Here is a 27309-nt window from a genome sequence, read left to right on the forward strand (position 1 = left end):
CTCCATAAATGCCAGCGCATTTTGATTGAGAAGCAACCGCCTAAGGCCGGCAACATTCCAAGACATGACTTTCAGACTCACCGGAGACCATGCCTTCTCAGTGGGTTTTAGGTCTATGTTTTTCATGCGTCGTGGAAAGTGACCCCCGGCGTTAAGGCGCGATCCATTAGGTCTTGGAGTTTAAAGCAAGCGAGAGCCAGGACCAGTCTTTATTCGCGGGTCCCAGTGTTGCGCATTTGCATTTGCGTGTCCCCTGGATTAAATCCCTGGTGATCTTAATTGGCGTTCTGGTGGGGTGACCGGAGCTTATGCCACCTTTGTGCCCCTGGAGTGTAGACACCAATTCTGGGTCATCCTTGTGGAGCGCATACAGGCGTTAAAGCTCTCCCGCTACATGGGCCTTGTTTCCTGTCAAGGGGGGTGCGGAGTGTGTTTTTAAGATCAGGGGATATTTTTGTGAACTCTTGGGTTTTATCCTTATGACCCAGCTTTCCAATAGCTTATACTGGCTTTTTAAAGCCTGAGGAAATATAAATTTTTGGTCAAGTTATGTTCCCTATCGTGTACCCCACCGTCTCCATGTACGAGTTAAAGTGCATGTAACTTCCCCCCTGTGCCAGCTATGAAGACGCAAATACATTTGCGTCCAACGTTAACATGTCCTCTTTCAGACCCACCCTGAATGGGTTGAATAGTCCGTTCCTAAGTATGCCATGCCAACGTCTTTTTGTAGTGCACTTTACATGTTTTTCAGCTCTGGCAAAGTAGGCCCAGAATTTCTGCCATCGAGCCTTTTCCTTCTTCTGACTCTGACAGCCTCAGCCCAGGCTGCCCAGGCCGCCCCCGTACCCGTGAACTCTGCCTTACTTCTAGCGCGGCCCACCACGCTCAGCTCAGCCCGCTGCCTGCCAAGACTGACTATAACCTTCGGGTTATCTGTTCCGCTCCTCGAAGATACATTCCTGCCTACTAGTTTCAGTAAACATTCCCCAGCTGCAGAGCCAAAGGGCCGGCCTGTCTCCGTGCAAGTAATTCATAGCCTCTGTTACCATGCTCCCATGGAAGGCCCATGCCCCCACGCCTCTCATGCAGACACTCCGGCGCTTATACACGCACTCACAGTCAGTATAGAATAGCTTCTGCCCTAGAGACCTTTCCGCCCCGATAGCTCAGTTCCTAAACATCAGATATCAGATATGATAGAAGCACAAGTTGATCTGACATCCCAGACTTCTGTCTCTTTCCGTCAGTGCAAATGTCAAGCCCCCTGCACCCTCCAGTTTCACGCCAATCACACGTCATGCAGCTACGCGCGCATCCAAGCTTCCGATTTCTGCTGACATTGCAACATTTCTGTTTAGTGCCACCCACATGTGACACCTATCTGTGACGTTTCTAGAACACACCTACAGTTACGCCTAGTCCACGCCTTCTGATTACGTACTAGTAACACGTGGATGCTGTTATCTTGTCTACTCTCAGCTGTTACGCCTACTACATTGCTTCCTATGATGTAAATTAAGTATATAAGCTATGTATTGTTAATAAAGCATTGCTCTATCCCTTCCTGAACCCTGCGTGGTTGCAGGAACATGATATCCTATTCCGGAATAATTCCTTTTTAAGGAATAAAACCCCTAAGAACTCTAACACCACGGACTCTGTCTTCTTTCTTTCCGATTGAGTTATTATTGATTAAGTACTTACCTGCATAGAAATTAAGAGAGTAAATTAAATATTTACGACATTTTGGCGCCCGAATAGGGACCCCTCCCCCACCTCACGCGCCGGTTGGTGCGTTGTAAGCTCTGTCCCCTGCCATCAGTTAGAAGGAAACTACGCGTACCGGCAGGATTTCCTGTATCTCCCTCTGGCCCACGGAGGTGACGAAGATTACGATCAGTACCCAGATGAGGCGGTGAGGAGTACGGAGGATCCCGACCAGAGCCTAGCCGAAAGAAGCAAGGTCCGAGGTGTCAAGAGGCCCACCAGTTTTCCGAAGTGTTCACGTGTCGAGCCGAGTCGAGTCCGGTCCAGTCCAGTCCAGTCGAGTTTTCCGAGGCCTTCTGTTTTCCGTGCTTCCCGGTGAGTACCATTGCTGGGACGTATCTAGACGGGTTTGGGTACACAAGTCCGGTCTGCACTGTTTTAGGCAGTGTATCTGTACTGTTTAGCAGTACATCCGATGATTCAAGTTCTTGCACTGTTCTCAGCAGTGTATCTGTGCTGTTTAGCAGTACATCTGATATAAGGGGTAGTTGTATATGTCGCAAATGTCTTTTTATGTGATTAATGTCGTGGTATGAGTGTGACTGTTTTAATGTGCATTATTGTGTTCTTGTATAACTAGCTGTATCTAGTATTAAGTAGCAAGGATTAAGCGTCCAGTACTGAGTAAACAAGATGCCGTTTTTCAACAAGTTAAAGCAGATAGGAACTAGGAAAGGGATACTAGAGGAAGAAATTCCTATCCCCCCCCGGGACACTCCTGGGAACTTTATGTACCACAAGCATGGCATAGATGCCATAGTGTATCTAGATTTATGGGCCGAGTATACTAAACATCTAGACGAGAGACACAGATGGCCAGTTACTGGAACATGGGATGCCGAGTGCATCATAAAGGTAGAGGAAGCATTATGGAAAAAGAAAGCCAGACAATCTCAGAAGGACGCCATAGAGTTTTGGCGTAAGGAATCACGTAAGCGTGCTGAAAAAGAACTACGTAGAGAAGACAGACTTAAAGAATCAGAGAAGGCCCAAGAAAATGAATTAATTACTGAGGGGATCCGAGTAAAGTCAGAACAGATAGACCGTGCACGAAATAACCTCGTAAACGGTATGTATCTCGCGGCCGAGGGTTCGCCTGAGGCCATGTCAGAAATACCGAAAAATCTACCGTCACCATTGGTTCCAACTAAAATAACCCACAAGACTACTAAAGACATATTCCTGAATTCTTATCTAGAGGATGTAGCACCCGCTTACACCAATCTGCCTGTCCGCGCCCTGCCTAACGACAGGGATGGGGGTGGTAACCCGCCCCAAGATCATATTCCGCCTGTTCCATCCCCTCCACCGCTTCCCATACCTAAAGTTAATCTACCAAAGCCACGTTTACCTGACCCTACTAAAGGACAAATTCAAGTACAAATACAGACTTCACAGAGAGATAATGCCCAAGCTTCCGCCTCAGGAGGTGCGACAGGAGGTTTTCGGACCCCGCCATCAACACGTAGGTTACAGCTCGGGGACTTGCAGAGTCCCTACACGTACAAATCACCCCGTCTCGATGCATTCAAAGGACAACTTACAGTTTGCAGATATGATCCAGTACCCGGCAAAGACGATAAAATGATAATGGCATCATTACGGTTACGATCTGCTACTGATTTCCTGCTGATGTTTCCAGGAATGAAAGAGCACCTAGATAGAATATATCAGTTTATTCAGACTGGGAAAGACCCCGACAGTATTAAGGATGCCATAGAGCATCAGAAAGTTGACGTTCAGGGACAGATACTACGTTTTTTCATAAATTGCCTAATAAGAGAACGAGACAGGCCTGAGACAGATCAGGGTGAATTAGATGCACTCAACAGGTGGGGTCAAAATATATCTGAAGGAAAACACGACAAGGGGACTTGCATAGCCAGTATGTACAAGAAAATAAGAAAAGCAGTGATAGACGTACACAAAGAAGAGAAAGAAAAGGCTTCCTCCGGGGGGGAAGAAGAACCTGAAGAACCAGAAAAGATTACAGACACCATAGCATATGTAGGTAAGGGAACTTACCTTAGGAAGGGCATCCGTCCAGAAAGCAAGAGAGTTCTTTTCTCTGCCTTAACAAACCCGAATTCTGCTGAACATCAGTTCCAGGAAACTGATAAAAGGCTTCGAGATCGAGTAGGGTACCATGTACTCAATTCTATGGATGAACAAGAACTAGCCCGGTCAGCCATATTATGGGCTGAAAATCCGGATATATACAATGATGATACTGTAGCACAGACATTTCTGAACCTTTCCCCAGACGAGCAGAAATTAACAGGTGTATACATGACTCAGCACCTCCTCACGAAATACAGAAATAAACATTCTGATCCAGGTCCCTTACACGAGATATTAGAAGAACTACTCATGGACAGATGGAGAGGTTTAAGTACCAAATTAATTCAAATAATTCTAGAACAACGCCGTAGATATGACACTCTCATAAACTCCGAATATGTTCCCGCCCCGCCCCCAGAAAGGAAAATGTATCACATGGAACGTCGGCATGGCATTGAAAGTCAGAATCCCTTACGAGAAGTGCATCCAGTTATGGGTGACGATCACAACTTGAAACGAGTGTATGTACACACGCCTCTGACTAAGTTAGAACTGTTAGAAATGAAGAAACTAGTCCCGTGCCATGATAAAGACCCTGCAGGTTTTCATAGAGAGCTTAAGGACATGTTACTGATGGGGGATTATACGTACAAAGATATCACAAAAATGTTAAAGGTATTGCTGCCCACGGGCATCTACGAGAAACTAAAAGAAAAAGAATGGGAGGTGGGAGAGAAAAAGATTGTATGGACAGAAATAGAAGACGAAGAGAACAAACGGGTCCCAGGGGTAGGCCTTGGGGAGAAAACTAAAGCATTACCAGGTCTGATAGTACAGGTTCTGCCAAGATTATTGACAACTAGAAAGGAAGACTGGGATGCAATATCAGCATGTAAACAGAAGCCCGACGAAGATACTAGTGACTTCTATTCAAGATTCGAGAAATGTTTCATTATTAATAGTGGTCTTAAACCAAGTAGCGAGTCGTACCCGCATCTTTTTGTATCAAAGTTGGTCGAAAATTCCCTGTTAGCAGTCAAAAACCGTGTATACAAGGTCGAGAGTACATGGCAAGCCAATACGCCATCCCAGATGTTACAAATGTTACAATATCATCAGAACAGAATTAGAGAAGAGCAGGATCAGGAACAGAAACGTATGAAAGACACGAAAATGAAAATGCTAGTAGCCCAGTCGGTTCCAACCGACGGCCACAGAAAGGGTACGACCCAGACAGGTCACACTGCAGCTCCCGTTAAAGGGACATGCAACTATTGCAAGCAGCCAGGTCACTACGTACATGAATGCCCAGTTCTGAAACATAACATAGCGACAGGTAAAACTAAAGAAAGACCGCATCCGCCTAGACAAGACCATAACCAGCATCAATCTTCACAGAATATGCAGCCCATGCAGAATACACAGCCTACGCATGCTTCATCATCTACAGCACAGACAGTAGCGGTATCACAGCCACAGCCCATTGCCGCAACACAGCAAGTTTCACAACAGATGTACCAGTATGCCCAGTCCGCTTACCCTGATTATCCACGATATACATGAAACAGCCTAGAGAGGGAGGGTGGCTTGCCTCTTATTGAGATTCCTGTAGATCAAGAGGGTCCTTATGTACACAGTCAAGTATTGGGAAAAGACAGAAAGTTTTTAATTGATACAGGGGCAAGTCGCACCACAATCAGTCATGAAGAAGTTCCAGGGGCACCCCTCTCAGGCTCCCAGAATGTTTCCCTTGGTTTTTCAGGAAAGCCCATTGTAAATGAGGTATCAGAACCAGTTCCCCTGGCTGTGGGTCCATTATCACGTGTTACAGACTTGTTACTTACGAAATCATGCCCAGAAAATCTGTTAGGAATTAAAACATTGAAGGCTCTAGGAGCCGTGATCTGCTGTTCCCCGGAGGGAGTCAGACTCTTTCTGCGGGATTTCAAGGGTCATTATATGTTGCGTGAATTTGATGTCAGATTGAAAAATGTACCAGATCACCTGTGGGCAAAAGGCCCAACTGATGTAGGTTGTATGCACATTACTCCATACCGTGTTACACTCAAACAAGGTGTAGTTTTACCCAGAATCAGACAATACAAGTTACCACCCGATGCTGTAGTGGCTTTACTGGAAGTCATTGAAGAGCTCATTACCCAGGGAGTGGTCGTAGAGACCGACTCCAATATCTGTAATTCACCCATCATTCCGATTCTTAAACGTACTGATCCCAATGCACCGCCAGTATATCGGCTGGTGATTGATCAAAGAGAACTGAACAAATGCATTATTCCACAGTACCCTGTGGTTCCCGACATCTCATCCTTATTGACTGCTATTGATTCAGAAGCGACGTTCTTTACTGTAATTGACCTCAAGAACGCCTTCTTCAGCGTACCTATTGATCCAGAGAGCCAATATCTCTTCGGATTCAGTTTAAATGGACGCAGTTTCAAATTTTCACGCGCACCTCAAGGATTCACAGAAAGCCCCAGCATCTATAGCCAAGCACTGAAAAGACAACTTGATTGTATCACAATGCCAGTTAACACCGCTTTACTGCAATACGTCGATGATCTGCTGATCACCGCACGAAGTGAGCCCGAATGTGAACAAGCATCACTGACAGTTTTACATTTTCTGGCCGACAAGGGACACAAGGTGTCTCCTTCGAAGCTACAATTCTGTGTTCAGCAAGTTGTGTACTTGGGTCACTTGCTGTCCAAAGTGGGGAGACAGCTCACTCCCGATCGCATTCAGTTAATTGCAAATATGCCTGCAACCCCAGACACAAAAGGAAGTGCGGGCCTTCATAGGCCTCACCTCGTACTGTAGACAATGGATTCCTCAGTATGCATTTCTAGCCAAACCACTCATTCAGTTAACAACACAGGAGGCAGCGACTTCGACTGTCCTTCCATGGACTCAGGAACATACACAGGCTTTTGAAGAATTAAAGAAAGCATTATGCCAAGCACCAGTTCTAGCGACACCATGTTACAGCAAACCTTTTACACTTTTTGTTACAGAACGTGAGGGTACAGCACTGTCTGTCCTCACTCAAGATCAAGCAGGTTCATATAAGCCTTGCGCTTATTTGTCAAGTACATTGGATTCAGTAGCCCAGGCACTCCCTGCGTGCTTAAAGTCAGTAGCAGCAACAGCATTAGCAATCAGACAGAGCGATTCAATTGTTTTAGGACATCCATTAACAGTTCAAGTTCCACATTCTGTAGAGGTTCTTTTAAACAGAACCCAGACTCAACACTTGACCATAGCACGATTGACAGGTTATGAATTGACACTATTCCAGCCACACATAGAAATCAGACGCTGTAGCATCTTGAACCCCGCAACATTGTTACCTACAATTATGACAGATCCAACACCACACGATTGCATAGAAATCATTAATACAGTAACAAAACCTCGACGAGATCTAACAGATGTTCCACTGACAAATCCAGACCTGACACTTTATGTGGACGGTTCATGCATGAGAACAAGTACAGGAGAATTAGTGGCCGCGTATGCAGTGACCACTGAAACTGAAGTTAAAGAAACACACCGTATTGACACGCTGTCCGCTCAAGCAGCAGAGCTCATCGCTCTGACCCGAGCTTGTATTCTAGCAAAGAACAGAAATGTTAACATATACACGGATTCCCGCTATGCGTTCGGAGTCGTACACGACTTCGGCATGTTATGGCAAGAAAGAGGTTTTCTGACCTCTCATGGTGCCAAGATCCAACACGGTCCTCTCATTCAAGCACTATTAGAGGCAATACATTTGCCCTCAGGCATATCAGTCATGAAGTGTAAAGCACACACTAAAGTTACAGACTCTGTTTCCCAGGGTAACGACCTGGCAGACCAGAAAGCGAAACATACAGCATTGACTCACACCCAGACTACTGATGTGACAAAGACAATAGTACCAACTCAGTGTATGTCAGTCAGGGATCCCACCCTAGACGTAATCGATATCCAGACACATGCCACTTCAGAAGAAATAAAGAAATGGACCGAACTAGGAGGGATCCAGACAGATCAAGGATGGGTCACAAAGGGAAAACCTACATGGTTCCTCCCCGACTCCATGGTTCAAATCATGATAAATACAGCACATAGTCCTGCACATCTAGGAGAAAAAGCTATGTTAGACAGTTTACAGAATCTCTGGTACAACTAACACTTACGAGCAGCAGCAAAACAGAAAGTGCGTACTTGCATGATCTGTTGTCAGTTCAATCCAGGTAAAAGCGTCCCTGTAGAGCAAGGTGGATTTCATCCTCCCGATCATCCTTTTGAAGTCCTCCAGATGGATTATATCCAGATGGACCGTTGTCGAGGATTCAAATACGTCCTCGTAGTTGTTTGTGCACTTTCCCGTTGGACCGAAGCCTACCCAGTCTCAGATTACACTGCTCCGACCACTGCCAAGCAGCTGGTTCGAGAATTCTTCCCACGATACGGCCTGCCTCGTGTCGTGTATTCAGATAACGGACAGCCGTTCTCATCCGAACTCATGAAGCATGTCTCCCTTTTGCTAGGATATCAGTGGAAATTCCACTGTGTCCGACATCCCGAAGCCGCAGGCCTTGTAGAGAGGCATAACCAGACACTCAAGATACGCCTTGCCAAAATATGCCAGGAGAAAGGGGTCGACTGGATAGTTGCCCTGCCAGTTGCACTGTTCTATATGAGAATGGTTGCACATTCGAGATCAGGACTATCCCCGTACGAAGTGGTCTTTGGCAGACCACCGAATATGTGGGGGACGCCCATTCCTAAGAAAATTACCGATGTTGGTTGTAATATGTTGACAGATTACCTTGCCTCCTTGATGTCTGCACTCCAATCATGTCGTTCACAGGTTGCCGCAGCCTTCCCTGACAACACTGATGTAAAGCCGCACGATGTCCGTCCTGGCGACATGGTGCTAGTGAGGAACTTTGACAGAAAAAGTCCACTGGAGCCCCGCTGGAAAGCACCGAAGACCGTCCTTCTTACCACGAGGACCGCCGTGAAGTTGGAGGGCAGAAAGGGGTGGGTCCACACGAGTCATATTAAGTTATGTAATGAACTGAAACCAGACCCTGACTCGCCCACCCCCACCAAAGACTGTATTAAACCTAGTGACTTTAAGGTTCCCGAACGAGAGAAAACTCCCCAAGAGGAGTATAAACAGAAGCTCCGATCTAGCAAGTCAGACAGTTTAATTGTTTAAGTCCTCCCCTAGGTGAATCGGTTAAATAGTCTCTGACATGTATCCCCTAGATCGAGATAGAGAGAGAGAGAGACAATTCAAGAAACGTACATACTGCAAATCACTGCGTAGTCACTGTATAGTGACACTATTAATCATGTTTTTTCTAAGTATTCTGATAATTGTTGCAAGCGTGCTTCTTCCAATCTATTGCCCTATTTTCAAGCGTGAACAATCTGCTTACAATGTTTCTGCTGAACATTCTTTTAGCGAGTTACCTCCACATGAACTTTCTTACAGACTTGCGCTGCGCAACAACACATTCATTAGTATGTTACATCACTCCCATCAGACTAATAACGCTACAAACTGCTGGATATGTGGCCGACTCCCTCCCTACCAGAATTACAAGGGAGCTCTGCCCCTCTTTCCGTACCCGTTCACTCATAACGGCTCCTGTGGTGCATGGTTCAAAATAATTAATTCCTTAGATCCTGATATTGCTGTTTCCGACGGGAGCTGGGTTTGGGGAAACCTGAACTTAGTCCTGCTCAACGTCTGTTACCCTGATAAGGAGGGACTCCCCATTAGAATAGGAACTGATCTAGAAAATGAAGTATATGGATTAAGCAATTACACAATTAACCTTATGATTCTTACTGTTGAATCCGAAGCTGCACCAGCTCTGCCCGCTATGTCAGTATTACCAGTTACTGGTGAATTATGTGTCAGAAAGAAAGGTTCAGTACACTTAGGTCATAGTAAATGTACTACTGTGGTCAAATTCAGTGATCATGGTAAATCATCCTTTAGAGCTACCCGTCATTCTTATTTTGTTTGTGGTCATACCGCATACATACGTCTACCTCCAGATTGGGATGGTACCTGTTATCTTGCATTCCTTCTGCCACCTGTTTTCCTAGCCCCTCCTGATTATCACAGGAACACAAATCTAGTAAAGAATAGACTCCGAAGAGATCTCCCGCTTGTCGACTATACAGAAACGGCATGGGAACAATACACCGATTTTAATAAAGGATTCTTTTTCTTTTTAGGCCCCGTTCAAAACAGTAAATTAATACGTAGATTAACTAGAACCCTTGAAGCTGTAGTACATGAAACTGCCTTCGCCTTAGGTAACCTAACAGAGGAGCAATCTGCCATGCGGGTTGTTGTCCTTCAGAATCGTCTTGTTATTGACGTCATCTTGGCAGATAGAGGTGGAGCCTGTAAGGTCATCGGGTCAAGTTGCTGTGTTTTCATTCCAGAAAACGCGCCATCTGTATACAAAGCTATTACACGTCTTCACAAAATTGCAAGTTTAATACATCAGACTCCAGGCACCTGGACTTGGTCCGGTTGGTTCTGGACAACGTTGTCCGCTTGGGGATGGAAGATCCTATCCTTCCTAGGTTTTGGCCTTGTCATAGTATTCAGCTGCTGCCTGTGCCTACAGTGTGGGCCGGCGATATGTGGACTGTGTGCCACATCGTGCATTGAACATTCCAGTTTTCTCTCAAACAGACAACGGAAGAGAGACGAACAAATTATGTTACAAGAACAAACTGATCAATTTATGATGATCGATATATCATGAAGGGTCCGTAGGGAACAAGGAGGGAATGAGGAAATATAAATTTTTGGTCAAGGTATGTTCCCTATCGTGTACCCCACCGTCTCCATGTACGAGTTAAAGTGCATGTAACTTCCCTCCTGTGCCAGCTATGAAGACGCAAATACATTTGCGTCCAACGTTAACATGTCCTCTTTCAGACCCACCCTGAATGGGTTGAATAGTCCGTTCCTAAGTATGCCATGCCAACGTCTTTTTGTAGTGCACTTTACATGTTTTTCAGCTCTGGCAAAGTAGGCCCAGAATTTCTGCCATCGAGCCTTTTCCTTCTTCTGACTCTGACAGCCTCAGCCCAGGCTGCCCAGGCCGCCCCCGTACCCGTGAACTCTGCCTTACTTCTAGCGCGGCCCACCACGCTCAGCTCAGCCCACTGCCTGCCAAGACTGACTATAACCTTCGGGTTATCTGTTCCGCTCCTCGAAGATACATTCCTGCCTACTAGTTTCAGTAAACATTCCCCAGCTGCAGAGCCAAAGGGCCGGCCTGTCTCCGTGCAAGTAATTCATAGCCTCTGTTACCATGCTCCCATGGAAGGCCCATGCCCCCACGCCTCTCATGCAGACACTCCGGCGCTTATACACGCACTCACAGTCAGTATAGAATAGCTTCTGCCCTAGAGACCTTTCCGCCCGATAGCTCAGTTCCTAAACATCAGATATCAGATATGATAGAAGCACAAGTTGATCTGACATCCCAGACTTCTGTCTCTTTCCGTCAGTGCAAATGTCAAGCCCCCCTGCACCCTCCAGTTTCACGCCAATCACACGTCATGCAGCTGCGCGCGCATCCAAGCTTCCGATTTCTGCTGACATTGCAACATTTCTGTTTAGTGCCACCCACATGTGACACCTATCTGTGACGTTTCTAGAACACACCTACAGTTACGCCTAGTCCACGCCTTCTGATTACGTACTAGTAACACGTGGATGCTGTTATCTTGTCTACTCTCAGCTGTTACGCCTACTACATTGCTTCCTATGATGTAAATTAAGTATATAAGCTATGTATTGTTAATAAAGCATTGCTCTATCCCTTCCTGAACCCTGCGTGGTTGCAGGAACATGATATCCTATTCCGGAATAATTCCTTTTTAAGGAATAAAACCCCTAAGAACTCTAACACCACGGACTCTGTCTTCTTTCTTTCCGATTGAGTTATTATTGATTAAGTACTTACCTGCATAGAAATTAAGAGAGTAAATTAAATATTTACGACAAGCCTCTGCCATGGCCGAGCTCATGAAGGTTACCTCTGTGGTTTCGTTTATCTCTTCCGCGTCTGGCGGTAGGAAGGAGATGGTTTTGATGTCTGGAGTGTTTATTCCCTCCAGCCCTGGGATGTTTGCACAAAGGATCAGAAGATTGCTACGATTGAGGATGTCCCACCTCCCCTGCGAGACATATTCTGGATATAGCCATATTTCCCGATCCTGCGATTGGGGGAAATTTAAGTCACCAACGGAGTCCGCGGTTTGAGTGCCAGTTTCTATTGGCTGTGAGAGGCCAAATAAGGGGGCTTCTCTATGCCTTATTGCCCCGGTAGCTCGATCAGGGGCCGTCGTGAGTGGGAAACTGGAAAGCCCGTTATTATAAGTGTTTTCGATGCCCTTTGTATCTGAAACAGCCCGTGACACTTGAAGCGCACCGTTCATCGATGTAGTTGAAACAGCGGCTAAAGAATGAGTTTATCGAGCATCATGTTCAGTGGTGTGAAGTTGGGTCGCTTCCACAGCGTTTATATTTTGTGGATCGTTTACAGGGTTTCTGGTTAATACTGATGGGGCTGGTCGGAGCGCCTCTAGAAGGGCAGCCAGCCCTTGGTTTGTTATTGGGTTAGATAAGTGGAGGACTTCATGCTTAGGGAGCGAGCTTTCTGTTATTAAGGAGAAGGCTTTTGGCTCAGTCGCTTCCGATGGCTCTGTGTGACCTTGCGTCTGGCGACTGGGCTGCAGCCATTCCCTTATAGATTTATTTTTAGTCGCCTTGTTCAGTTTTTTAAATTTTTTTCTTATTTTTCCTCGATAGTTTCTTTTGAGGGTCTGAACAGGAAGATATGGGTATCTGCTGCCGTTCGAAGTGTTGGTATATAGTTGGAGCGGCATCTCTGGTGTTTGCGTTGTTCGTTGGTATGGGCCCGAGCCTAGCAGATTGATTTTCATTATATGTTACTGTCCCATCTAGTAAAGAGATTTTTGAGCTTTCTTTTATGGAAGGATCAGACGCTGATGCCTTTGTGTTTGAATCCTTGTTCCTGCTAGCTTCTATTTTAAGGTCTTCAATTAAAGTGGTCATAATGTGAGGAAGTTTTTCCAGGTTTTTTAAAATTGGACCGCAACTGCAGGGCTCAGGCATGAGATATGGACTCTTCTGAGCTCTACGAATCAGGGAGTTCAAGTGATCCAGTTTATCATCGACCCCTAAAATTAAGTTTGCCACTGTTTGTAAGATGTTAATCTGGGCATCAAGCTTATCGGCGTGCATGATTGCTTCTCCAGTCATCGAAATGAGGGTCTCATTTATCAGTGTTAGATGGTCTACAAACACTGGGGGGGAGACCTCCCTTCCACGGGTCGGAGGTGAACTCTGGGACGTGTTGTCTAGATTCGGCGGGCTCCAGGTCAACAAGATCGGAGATTGGGACTGTCTGGCCGGTGGTGCAGTGATTACTCCTCCTTCGTCACGGACCTTACAGCTCCCAGATTCGTCTAGTGTATGCTCTCTGTTTGCTGATGCACTGCAGCGGGGTCCATTGCCAACGCCAGCCTTCAGGGCCTCATATGATGACGTGTTGAGTTGAGGGTTTTTTCATGCTTGTTGGGATGGGGTTGTTGGGCTGTCATGCTCGAGCTCTAATACTGCCCTATCAGCTGACGCTAGCTTCTAAAAATCTGGCCCCTGAAGAGTGATTATTGTTGGTGATAAGGGAGGCCCTGGTGCCTGCCCCACAGTGGATCTCGGGGTCTGTGCAGGAGCTTTGGTAGTTGATGAGCAGCTCAGAGGCCTTAAAGGTGCTGCAGAGCCTGTAACCAAAGGTAGCAAGAAAGATCTTATGTCTCTATTCCCTGAGAGCCCAGTGGCGGCTGTGAAAGCAGGGCGGAGGTTCAAGTTAACTGTGGTGTGACACTTCCCCTCTTCCCCTATTTGCGAGAATACAGTGTTCGGTGGCACTGACAGTGCTGGGGGGGACCACAAATGAGCCTGGGAGTGTTGGTGTGGCTCCGGTGGCTCCAGAGGAATCCGCGAGGGCCCCCTCCAAAAGCACTGACCCGGGGTGGAGCTCCCCTGCTCCTGGGGGGTAGAAGAGTTTTGTCTTCCGTGTTCGGGCCGATCTGTGAGGGCGGGGCTTGGCCTGTGTCTGGGCCCGTAATAAGGAAGAGTTTCTAGTCCTCATTATTTCTCCTGTAATTTCTTGCTATATATAGTTTTTTTTTTTCTCTTCTGCGTTGCGTTGCGTTGGATGCTTGCCTTGCGGGGTAGTAGGACGATAAGGGAGCGGGCTACGATCCTGTGCACCTCTAAGAAGGATCATGAAGATGGGCCAGCAGACTGCCCTGTCTCGGGTCGTGGGCCTCACACGCTCCAATTCCCCTATAGTTCAAGACTGTTCAAGGCTGTGCTCAATAAGAGTGAGGCCCGGGTGGGTGAACTGAGCCGTGTTGGTGGTGGCGTTGTTATCGCAGCACTCGAAGCACAACACAGCACTCACGCCTACCAACCGCACTTTGGCTCTAACATTGATGACGAAAATAGTGACGCAAATGGTTTACTTGAAGAGCCAAGCACCAAAGGGGCCCTCTCCTGCTAGCAGGCGTTGTTAACACAGCGCTTGATACAGCACTCACACCTGCCAGCCGCCATGGGCATCACACTTAATCCTTGGACATGTCCCTGTGCCTTTTCTTCTTTCTTTTATTATGTTTTCTAGGAGGGTTTTACAGGGGTTTGCAGAGTTTTGCAGGGAGTTTGCTGAGAGATTTGTGTGCCAGATGGCTACTAGTCCCGGGTCCGTGCCTAAAACACACAAAATACATGCAAACTACACCCCCCCGGTGCTCTCACCTCTCACTTGCCCACTTGCCCACAGCCCGCTGCTCCCTTATTCTCCCTCCAGCCCCCCTGCTCTCCCCGCTCACCGTGTGGTAGACTCAGTGCAGCCGTATCAATGAATGGTCGAGGCCAGGCCAGGCAACAAGACTGGCCGCAGATCGGACACAGTACGGGTCAGCCACGGGGAGAGCAGCGGGAGAGCGAGCGGACGTGGCGAGGGAGGCGGCTGATTTTCAGCTGATTTTCGGGCACCTCAGGAACCTCGTCCTCGCACATGCACGCGCTTGTGTTTTGATACGATTCAGTCCGCTGGAAACTGCGGGATTCTTAGCCCTTTCGCGGTTCTCTCACGGACCCACGGACCAGCGGATGCCGCAGCCACCTCGCAACTGTGAAGATGGCGTTCTGGCGTCCTCAAGTGACTCACAGGCTCCCTCTAGCGGCACTCAGCAACACTTTGTCAGTCTGATACCCCCCTATAGTGTGTCTGGGAGTCAGTGCAGGAAAGGGATAACCTGTGTACACATCAAAGCCCCTTTTTTAAGTCTCCACCACATCAAAGGAACTTCTGGGTATAAGAACTGGCCTCCTGACCCCACCAAATCAGTACATTTCTTGACCTGTGGATACTCCACCAGGAAGAAAGGCTGCTGTGCTGCTGAAGGATTGCCACTCTGCTGGACTGCTGCTCTGAAAAAACTGCTTTTCTGCTGTGCTGACCTGTCTGCTACACTGGCCTGACTGCTGCCTTCTGCCTGGGTGAGAAGGACTAGACCTACGCCACTTGAACCCAGAGTGACTTCAAGGGTTTGTCTTCTTGCTTCCTGTGCTGCTATCTCAGGGACATCAAAAACTGCCTACAACTCTCCAACCAGAACGTGCATTCTGCCATCTGTGAGTCCTACCGTGTCAAGTGGAGCCAATCCAGTCCTGAGCCCTTGGAAGTGGATTGTTCGGTGCTGATCATCAGAATCCATGCAATGCCTACTTTCTTTACTCAAGCCGCAGCATCTGCCCTTCAAGGACATCACAGTGCTGACTGCACAGCTCGATTTCGATGCATTGCCGTCATCATCACTGATGGTGTGATGATGGTGCATCACCAAACTGCACACCTCAGAACCAACACATCACCTACTATTTAACGGATTGACAACAATACATAGCATCCTATGACTCTTCGCAGTTGCTCCTCGACAAAGACGCTTCCTCCGTGAAGGGACTGTTTGCAGCAATCCCTTCATGGCTCCAGTATCCGATCTGCACTCCATCACAGTCTGCTTCACTTTTCAGATTTGACCTGGCGCAGTGCAACCAGATCGTCCCGGTTGAAGTTATACGTTTCTAAGCATTATATTTTAAGATAGTCTTTTAAAATTCATAACTAAGTTTCTACGTATTAGATTTTTTCATTGTGGTCCTTCTTTGTTCAAAAAATCAAGCTCTGTTTGCCTGACCAGGTCTGGATTATTGTTTTGTGATGTTTTCACTGTTTTACTGTAATAAGTGATGCACAAATACTTTACACATTACCTCCTAAATTAAGCCTGACTGCTCTGTTCCAAGCCACCGGAGGATGAGTACAGGGTAATTTAGGGTGTGTATCTGACTTACCATTACTTGTGTTCCCTACTTGGACACGGTGCATATCTTTGACAACTAGAGACCACATTCCTAACACAGGGCTTTCCACCCCAAAAAGAGGTGGAAACTGCACGATATTAGTACTCCCTTGGGTCATGCTGGAACTTCTTCAAAGTGGTTGTGACTGATAGCCATACACATTTTGGGAACATTGTTCCTCCAGTGTTTTAGAAGTCCAGGTGCAGGGAGAAAAGCAGAGGCAGCGCTAAAGGCAGGGAGGTAATTAGAGTAGGCAGGTTAGCAAATTAAGGTAGGCCAAATGGAAGTGTGGCTGCATACGTTTCTAGACAGTGTAGAAGCAGACCTCACGAGGAATAGTTTTTCGTTTGATTTCAGGATTCTGTATTCGGGTCCCTGTGTAAACGGTAGGAAGAGATTCTAAAGGTGTCTAAAGAAAAGATGGAGATGATTCTAGACAGTAGATGAAGGAAGTGAAATATGTGCAGATGCCAGGACTGTTCGCTGTCTCCCATGGAGGATTTGATTGCTTCACTATTAGGCGTGATGCCAAAGAAAAGGGAGGGCAACTTTCGTTGTTTTGCTATGACTGTACTGGTCTCTCAAAAATGATTTCATTCAACAAAGCAAATGCTCAATATCATATTCCAAACAGATGGAGACATTAAGCTGGTTCAGTGGTGTAAGAATGTACAGAAATGGAAGTAGCACACATTAAGTCAGCATTCCATCTGTCAGCAATGTATCCCTTTTCAGGGATAGGTCTTTGTAGACAAGCAATGCTCATATTCTGCTCAATGGTTTGAACAATATTTGAGAAATACAGCAGTTTTCTACTAGTAGATGAGGGCAATGTCAAAGTTGGAGCAGGTGCTGCAATATCTTGATGTTTATTGATGGTAGAATGGGAAGGAGCAGAAATGGAGTGCAAAAGACTGATGATTACTGTAGCAAATCTGCTTTTTCTGCTTGTTCACATGAGATTTTTCACATTTTTCTAGACCCTATTTTTTACTCTGTGCACTTTACCCCAGCTAAACAGGAGTAAAGTGAATTTGATACACCTTTGCACGTGGTTAAATTGGCTTACATCGAATTGACAGATTCAACTTGCTATATGTTTCTATCATATGGTGTAGGGATTACACTTTGGGGCACATTAGGATGGCGGGCGGACTTTTTCCGCCCACCATCCCTGTGGAAAACGGGACCGCCCGAGACCTGAGCGGCGGTCACGCCATGCAAATTATGATGCGCCCGCCACACTTGGGGGCGCATCATGCATTTGTAACATTGCGGCGGGTGGTGTTTACACCAGCACCCGCCGCAATGTGACAAATGCATGTTGTGCATTTGCATACACAAAGCGGCAGGCACCACGCGGTGCCTGCTGCATTGTGTATGCAAATGCAGGGGGGTACCACAGCTACTCCCCATGTGTACCCCCCACCTCGCCTTCACCATGGGGGCCTACAACGGGCCCCCAAAGTAAAGACCGCATGCTTCTCCACAGCGGCAATGCTGCCGTGGAGAAGCATCTGACCGCACACATCCTAATATGGTTGACGGTGTCTCGCAGACACCGCCACCATAGACAAGCACTTTTTCTGCCGGTCGACTTTGTGACCAGTGGAAATACGGCAGACGGACTTTCCGTCTGCCGCGGACCCCCTAGCCACCCTAATGTGGCGGAGGGTCATTCTGTTGAGGATGGCGGGTGGATTGCCCCCGCCGGGTCGGTGGTAGCTACCTCCGGCCCGGCGGGGGCAATCCGCCCGCCATCCTAGTGTCTAAAAGTTAAGTTACACCTGGGTACTGCAGAACATATGCTGCTATCCACAGGGTTGGATTGTATAACCTGGCATCAGGCTTACTATATGACTTCAGCAGCCTAGAAACCTGCTGCCAAACCTACCAAATTAACCATTGTAGACTGTCAGGAAAACCTGCCTTTAAATATTAGTAAGTCACCTGAGTACGCCTTGTCATCTACAAGGTTAGGTGTCTGATATTTAAAAGTAGAAAATGTGCACAATTAAAGGTTGTTTATTTTTTTTATTTATTGGAGTTTTAAAATTACAAACATAAGCAAAATATCAGCATCAACATTATTATGTACAGTCGTAGAATTTGAATAAGTACACGACATTCAAAAAAGAAGAATTTGATCAGCCGTACACAGCAAGGTGGTCCCATATCGCTAAAGAAATATTACAAATGCCCTCTCACCTTCTCCCTCCATTTGTGTCCCCATTTTACCACAATCCCACTTACGCTCCCCATCTCTCTAGAGCGTGTGTGTTAATATGTACGTTCGGAGGGTATCCCATATATCTCTCTGCCTAGAGGCCTGAAGTAAGAGCTCAGCATATATGACGGATTGTTCCTGTCACATTATAAGTTCTTGGATCCAGGGCCAGATGTAGGGGGCCATTTACCGGCCGGTTTGCCGCCCCCGGGGGGGGGGGGGTGCTGGGGAAAAAGGACGGTGAGCACTTCAAAGATGTCCGAGTCTCCGAGGAGAGACACGTACTATTGCTGCTAACAGTTACCTCGGTCATGAAAGTTACATTTAGTTATTTATATAGCGCAAACTTGAACCCGATGGATATCAGAGCGCTTTACAATTAGAGGCTAAGGTTACAAATCAGAACATTAGTCTAACATGGGGAATCTAAAATCTAATGGGCATTGAGATGTTTACTCCTCTCAAAATCGCAATGGTTGTTTGTTAGAAATGGGGGTCTCTAGTTGGCAATGGCTGGACACTGTCCAAGTGGGGACCCTTCTTCCTAAGTCAGAGTAAGGGGGCTACACCCTTTAGATAACCCCTGCTCAACCCTGTGGTAACGTAGCACGAGCAGCTAGGCTTATCTCAGAGGCAGTGTGTAAAGCATTTATGATCATACACAGTAACACAGTGAAGAACACTACAAAGGGACACCACACAAGTAGTTATAAAAAATACGTATCTTTATGCATAGACTTAACACAAGACCAATAACGATAAAAAGCCACAATGCTGTAAACTAGGGCTACTCTTGAGATGATGGAAAAATAGTTCAAAGTGTGCAAAAATGCACATACATGACACGGTCAAAGGCTAGACAGTTGAATACACCGCATGATCTATCTGGGGACTCAGAAAAACCACATGGGACATCCATCAGACAGCTGTGTGAACAATTACCCCTCAGCACAAAGCAAACATGCACATACATGACACTGTTCAGGGATCCATCATCTACAGCTGACCATTAAATGGCCATACATCATAGTCCCCCCATTAAAGCAGTGGGGACCTGCACAAACGTGATGTGCTCTGGAGACCCAAAACCAACTTAATAGTGTCTAAGCCTGTTTCTTTACCTTTCAAAAACAGCAAATTAATTATTAACACAGGGACTGACTCACTGTGTGCGCCCTTAGAACTAAACACAGCACAAAGGGATCAGTCAGCTCCACCTTGCCAACACAGACTGGATAAACAGCCCACTCTGGTGGCCCAAAGGCAACAACCAGGGGTCGCGCCCTGTCATTACTTCTAAGCAGCAGCAACCATACAGCTGGTTATCTCTTCACAGGTACTTAAGAGGCATGCTTTTGACTTTGTTAGGCCCCTTTATGTAAGTGCATGTACTGAAAGTATCTCAGATGTGTTGGTCTGTCCCAGTATTTACACACAATTTAATTAGTACTATTTTACTTTCTTTTATAACGCTACACATCCCAATGCAGAGTGTCAGAGAGATTTTATTAACACATACAGGTTCAAAATAAATCATGCAAGCGTGTAAATCAGTGAACAAGATGTGTTGTTGCATGAGTCAGTGAGGGTTAAAAGTAGTAGCAGTCACATATCCTACATAGCTCACTGTGCTATTATTAAAAGGCTTACTATTTATAAACTGCAAGTAACAAAAGGATCTGGCTGTGTTAAAAACAGTAACCTTACCTAGCTACATTAAAACAAAATATTCACTTTCATATTGCATGATGTGCTTTGCAGGCACATTAACCTTCTATACTACTTCGAGTCAGATTTGAGACTACACAAAACAGAAATTTCTCCAAGAAATACTTTAACCTCCAGGGTTATCTCACCAATTGTTATTCCCTGATAGTTACTGGGCACCTCTGAAGCAGATGCCTAATGCCTTAACCCTATAAAAATATTAGGAAATGCAGACTTTGTAACCAATTAAGCATAAAAGATCTACTAAGTAACATGCTTCTCCTTGTGCGCCGGACCCGGGGCCTCGCACCATTCTTTCTTTGAATATGTGTAAAACCAGTATAATATAATGTATAACTTTTTTTAGGACTTCACTTTACACCTTTGTGATAGTGCAATTTGTTTTTATTCATTTATTTGCACGATGGCATGTTAAGAGCAAAACACCACCGGGTTTTGCGCTGACACTCCCGAGCATTCTTTTTGATCTTATTGCACTAGCAACCAATAATGCCTGAGAATGAGTGATGGTATAACCAACCTAGTTGCACTTGCTATGCTATTAATTTCTCTTTTTTAGGCTAGCGCAGGTCATGAATGAGCAGATCAATGATATCATCTTATTAACAGCTGATGTGCCTGCCTGACCTCTGATACGATAGTCACACAGTCTGTGTCTGTTTAGTGCCCTTCCATTTCTGGTGTTTTACATAAGTTTTAAGATGATCATAGAGTTTCTCGTTGTTCAAATGGGGATAATTTCTGATATTTAAATGTTTTCCTTGTCTTCATTGCTTGGTTTTGCTCGCAATAATGTGTCACTCATAGTCCTCGTAATGTCACTCATAATTGCTCTAAAATTATGACAGTGTCACACATAGCAACCTGAAACCTTGGCAGCTATGCTTGCAAGACAGTGTCACTCATACTAGTTGAAATGTCACTCATAATTACACTGAAAGTATGAAGATGTCACAGTCACACATAGCGATTTGAAACTCAGCTACAAAATCAAACCCCACCACCCTGGTATGTCTGCCCCCATCTCAACACCCGTGAAAACAAGAAGTCAGTAATGTAATCCATATTGCCTTCTGGTTTCAGGTAGAAAATAAACCACACGTTAGAAAAGAGTTGGCACGAGCTACAAAAAACAGGCTCTGGCCAACGATGTATCCAGCACTTGATTCATCCTTATGCCCCCACTACCACACGTCGATCTAAGAATTCTTCACCTGGCGTCGCCTTGAGCGTGGAGCAGTTCAGACAAATGGGGATGCTCCTTCGAATATCTGGCCCTAGAACTCTGGAACCGTCACTGCCTACACTTGACCGAAGCTGTTTTCAGGAAAGAATTACAAACCTGGCTGTTCGAAAAAGCTGCCCCAGTTAATGTATATCTTTCAGTACAGTCCCTAGTACTAGGACTCCCAGGTCATGGCAGCTATGTGTTTTGCAAATGCCAAAGTTCAAACGTCATGTAAATGTAGATTCTCGGGGGAAGAAGTCTTGTCATTGTTGATTTCAAGCATGGTGATTTCACAGTTGAGTGTTTGGCGATGCCTCACAAAGATCTTATTCATGTTTGCCAAGTACACTGCTGTGTTGGCAGAGCTCATCTTGGGGATGCAAGCTGCCCTGACCTGACCTTATCTAAGCACCGTATTATACTCAAGCTCGTCCATAGACGGTCTTGATTGCTTCTAAATGTGCTTGAACTCAGAAAGAAGATATTATGCATTGTCAACACGGCTGTGATTTTCGATCCTGGCTGATATGGTGGTCGATTTGAGCACAACTTGTCACAAAAGTATTTCTGGAATAAATTAATTACTTCAAAAGGCATTCTCTGGACTCGACTCCCCGCCCCCGGCCCCGCTGCGACCGACTCTCCCTCTCTCACCTCTATTACTTTGGTGTGTGTCATCGTGTCGCGCAGAGTGCCCCGCCCGCAGCCACACAGTGACAGCCCACAGCACAGGGTGACACGCGAAAGAGAGACAGTACAGTCAGTGAGTACTGTAAAGCGCTGAACTATAGGGCAGGGCTGAGGGCAGCAGGGCCCCGGCCAGGACAGGCAGGAAGAATGGTGGTGGTGGTCTCTCTCCACAGTCCACGCACTCCTCGACACGACGGGTCACGGGAGGGGCTGGGGCAGTGAGCGCGCAGCCGCAGCGTGTAACGCGTCACAGGTCACACTGGCGCGGCGGTGAGAGGGCTGGCCCAAAATGTTACATGGCCGTCATTGGTTGCGGCAGTGCGCACCGCGCACGCTACCTGATTGATGGCCCTAGCCTGTGAGCGAGGCTGGGAGGTGGGGGCCCTGTTGATGCGTCGTGCTAATTAATCGGAAGTGAAACCAACCGAGCTGACAGGTGTACATTTAAATGCATCATGGTGTGTGCTACTGTGCTTAAATCGAATGGGAGATGGCCTGATCGATCTGATTTACTGTCACTGTAAATGTAAATGTATAGGCATTTATATAGCGCACTACTTACCCGGAAGGTCCCAAGGCGCTTCGACCGCTGCGAAACCCTTCCTGGCTTCCCTGAGAGATGGTCCCTTAATGGGCATCTCCAGGGTGAGACCAGGCATCCCCAGCGGTCTGGTGGGGCTGTTAGTGAAGATGAGGCAAGCTAATGCCCAGAGTTGCCGAGTGTGATCGCTGATCAGAGTGGGCACCGAGGCGAGAGAATTATCGAGTCCGCTGACCCTGGTCCAGAAACCTGCCGCGCCGGGAATCGAACCCTGGTCCCGGGCCGTCCTCTGCTCTCGGGTCTGCCGCCTCTAACCAGTGAGCCACACTACTTCACACTACACACTACTTCACACTACACACTACTTCCCGTCCGACGGGTGTCACCGCACGGCCGGCCCTCGGGTCAAAAGTAAAACTGATTATTTTGTGTAAAGCAGGCGCTGCCCTGCGCCACCGGCCACGGACCACCGCGCCGCCCTAGTCACAGCTCACAGGCCTCCGCGGCCGCAACGGGCCTCGGCCGGGCCTCCTCCAGTGCCGGCCCGCCCGTGCGGCTGCTGCGGCCACCTCTGCCGCCTCAAAAGTGGTGCCGCCTGGGGCGGACCGCCCACCCCCCCCCTAGCTACGCGGCTGGATGTAGGGGGCCAATTTTACCAATTCGGTAAATTTACCGAATCGGTAAAATACCGAATCAGTATTTTTACCGATTCGGTAACTTCTAGATGTAGGTGGGACTCTTCTGAGTCACAAAGGCCTTTCAGATTCTGTATTTTACCACCCAATCCAATTGGGTGGTAAAATACCGAATCCAGGTGTGCATGCACATGTGTACATGCACACCTATGCCATGTGAGAGACAGACATGCGTTTAGGGCATGTCTGTGTGCCACATGGCACACATGCCTGTATTTGGGGTGCTAGAGGGTGTCAAAGTGACACCCCCTGCACCCTTGCTGGAATCGGTATTTACAGAATCTGTAAATACCGATTCAGTAATGCCCATTGATTCCTAGGGCTTCAATGCCCATAGGAATCAATGGGCATTACCGAATCGGTATTTACAGAATCGGTAAATACCGAATCTTAACGATTCAGTATTTACCGATTCTGTAATACCGACATCCCCCCTCTATTTTACCACTTCTTAAATACCGAATCGGTAAAATTCGGTATTTAAGAATAAAATAAAATTACCTACATCTAGGCCCCAGTCTTTAAATTTGGGCGCTCTGCCCCATCCTCACCTGCAAGCTACCTTTCTTTTTGCCAGCAGCTGCCCATGTGCAGCAAATTTCCTATAAGCGGCCTCAATTTCTTCAGTATACCCCGCACGGCCAGAACCGGGGACATTGGCAAAGACACACCTATCATCTCCCGAGCGCATGAAGGATCTGCCGCCAGTATGCCATGATAGGCTCACATTCCCATGCTACGTGCAGGAAGTCTGCATTTCCCTGCCCACACCTGTCACAGCCGTCCGGAGTTGAAACCTATGCATCTTGGTGGGAATGTAATACATGTGGTGAAGAAATTTATAATTTATTATCCTCAAGTGACTATTTCCCAATATCCTCCCTGTCTGCTTATAGCAATATGTCCACTGGTTATCTGACAAAGACAAACCCAAATTTGCCTCCCACCGAGTCCTGGAGCCATAAAGAGTGCGCAATGTTGACGCTTGCGAGTGGCCGTATAGCAAGGAGACTACGTGAGACAGGGAAGTGCACTGTAGTATTATTAGTAATGGGCCTAGCATTTGCAGCTCACAGGGGAAGTCAGGAGTAATAGCCTTAACACTCTGGCGGACCCTCACATACATGAACAACTCCATGGTCGTGGGTCCACTATTATAAAAAAATGGGGTCCTAGTTTTAAATAGACCGTCAATGTGGAGGTGACAACACCTGTTGATTTTGAATTTGCACAGCATTTGTTGGCACGCCACTTCTCCCACTACTTCAAGGTCCGAGGACCGTGAGAGTTGTAGTCTCAGCAAGTATAGCATCGGTATTCCAAGTCTATTAGCTATGTCCCTCCATGCCGCATTGGTGCTGTGTACGGTGGTGGGATCCGCGTCCCAGCCCTCAGGCTTTTGTGCAATACATCCTGCAAGTGGAATGAGACACATTTAGCCCTACTCAATAGCTAAGTGTGGCATGTACGTGGTAGGGTGAAACCAGTATGGGGCATAGTGTGCCTCTGCTCATATGTAATATAGTTTCATATCTGGTGCTTCAAAGCCCCTCTGCGAAAAAGGGCGAGTCAAGATGTCTCACTTTAGCGTGAGTTGTCTTTCCCTGTTCAGGAACAGGTACAATAGTTTGAGTCCCTCCATAGAAAGTGGAAGAGCAATCCAACTTGTTTTCATGTCTGTAAGGGACGTCAAGGCACATCCGTAGTTTAACCCCATCAGTTCCGTCCTGTCCTGAGTGATGGTTGTTCCTAAGTATTTTACCTTGGTCTGGCACCATACTATAGAGTAATCCAGATGGTACAGGCGAGTAGCTATAGTTAGTGGGAACAGATGTGTCTTAGCCAAATTAATTGTGATTTCCGATATGCCTCCAGAGGCAGTGATTTCCCATAAAATGGAGTTTAGGCTAATTTGCGGATCTCGCACATATAGTAATAAGAAATATCGCCTGCATAGAGGGATATCAGGATTTGTCGGTGGGGTACCGAATCGCATGCTGGAGATATTTTTGACTAATCTTCGCCACTAATGGTTTGATGGACATGGCAAATAATAGGGCTGACAATAGGTACCCCTGTCTCGTCCCATGTGACATAAAAATGGGGTTGAGCACCCACCATTGACCAGCACTCTGGCCTGTGGGGGCCAGTACAATAGCGCCATCCAAGAAAGAAAGCCTGAGGGGACTCCCATCCTCACCAGTACCCCCATGAGATAACTCCTTTCCACTGAATCAAACGTTTTGGTGGCATCTAGGAAGACTGCCACTGCCTCTATGTCTGGGTCTATGTCCTGTAACAACGAGAATAGAGTGTGCAGATTATGTGAAGTTGAGCAGCCCGAAATGAACTCTGCCTGCTCAGGCAGGACCTGTGACCCCATAATGAGATTTAGCCTGTTCGCAAGCCCCTTGGGTAAGATCTTGATGTCACAATTTCTAAGGTCTAGTGGCCAATATCATTTGCATCTATCCCCAGGCTTCCCAGCCTTAAGTAGCAAGACTGTGGTCCCTTTTCTCATACTTTGAGGGAGGATTCCATCATCCCTCGCCCCGTTGTATACCCCTTCAAGAAATGGGACTAGAAAATCTACATGCTTCCTTTCAAAATCGGTCAGCAGGTCATCAGAGCTGTGTGTCTTGCCACATCGGAGCTGCATAAATGCCATCCTAATCTCATCCTCTTCAATCTCTGCCACCAGGAACTCTTTTTGTGCCTTCCCAGACCACCCTACAGCCATGTCCTCCTAATATGTATCTGGGGGATCGCCGGCTGTCCCCTAGATAAATACAATGCAGAGTAGAATGCAGTAAAAGTCTGGAGGATACCAGGGGTGTCTTTATGCAGATTATCACTCCCGTCCCTTATCTCCAGCATGTAATTGGCAAATCTAGGGAAGTGGATTTGGTCCATAAGAGCCTTCCCTGGCCTTCCTCCCTCCAGAATCTCCGCAACTTTTGATATCGCCCGTGGAACAGGCATTCCCTGTCTGCTGTTTCCCCATACTCAGTTAAGTTATCACAAAGAGCAATTTGTGTTTGCGCTGTGGGAATCTGCAAGCAATTGTTCCATCCTCTGAGGCCCGCCTCTAAGCGGGGGAGGGTATTGCGTGTATCCTGCAGCACTCCACCTCCCTTCGCCATACATAGGCCCCTAGTCATTACCTTGAAAGCATCCCATACAGTGGTGAGGAGTAACACTGATTCTACATTTCACTGGAAAAATTCCTGTGTCCCTTGCCCCAGCTCTGTCCTAAACATAGCGGCTTACAAAGTCGCAGGGTTGAGTCTAGAAGCAAAGAGGGGCATGAAATAAATCCTGCAAGTGGAATGAGACACATTTAGCCCTGCTCAATAGCTAAGTGTGGCATGTACGTGGTAGGGTGAAACCAGTATGGGGCATAGTGTGCCTCTGCGCATATGTAATATAGTTTCATATCTGGTGCTTCAAAGCCCCTCTGCGAAAAAGGGCGAGTCAAGATGTCTCACTTTAGCCTGAGTTGTCTTTCCCTGTTCAGGAACAGGTTACAATAGTTCGAGTCCCTCCATAGAAAGTGGCAAAGCAATCCAACTTGTTTTCATGTCTGTAAGGGACGTCAAGGCACATCCGTAGTTTAACGCCATCAGTTCCGTCCTGTCCTGAGGGATGGTTGTTCCTAAGTTTTTTACCTTGGTCTGGCACCATACTATAGAGTAATCCAGATAGTACAGGCGAGTAGCTGTGGTTAGTGGGAACAGATGTGTCTTAGCCCAATTAATTGTGATTTCCGATATGCCTTCAGAGGCAGTAATTTCCCGTAAAATGGAGTTTAGGCTAATTTGCGGATCTCGCACATATAGTAATAAGAAATATCGC

The sequence above is a fragment of the Lissotriton vulgaris genome, chromosome 3_2 (assembly GCF_964263255.1).
Source record: "Lissotriton vulgaris chromosome 3_2, aLisVul1.2, whole genome shotgun sequence".
Taxonomy (NCBI): domain Eukaryota; kingdom Metazoa; phylum Chordata; class Amphibia; order Caudata; family Salamandridae; genus Lissotriton; species Lissotriton vulgaris.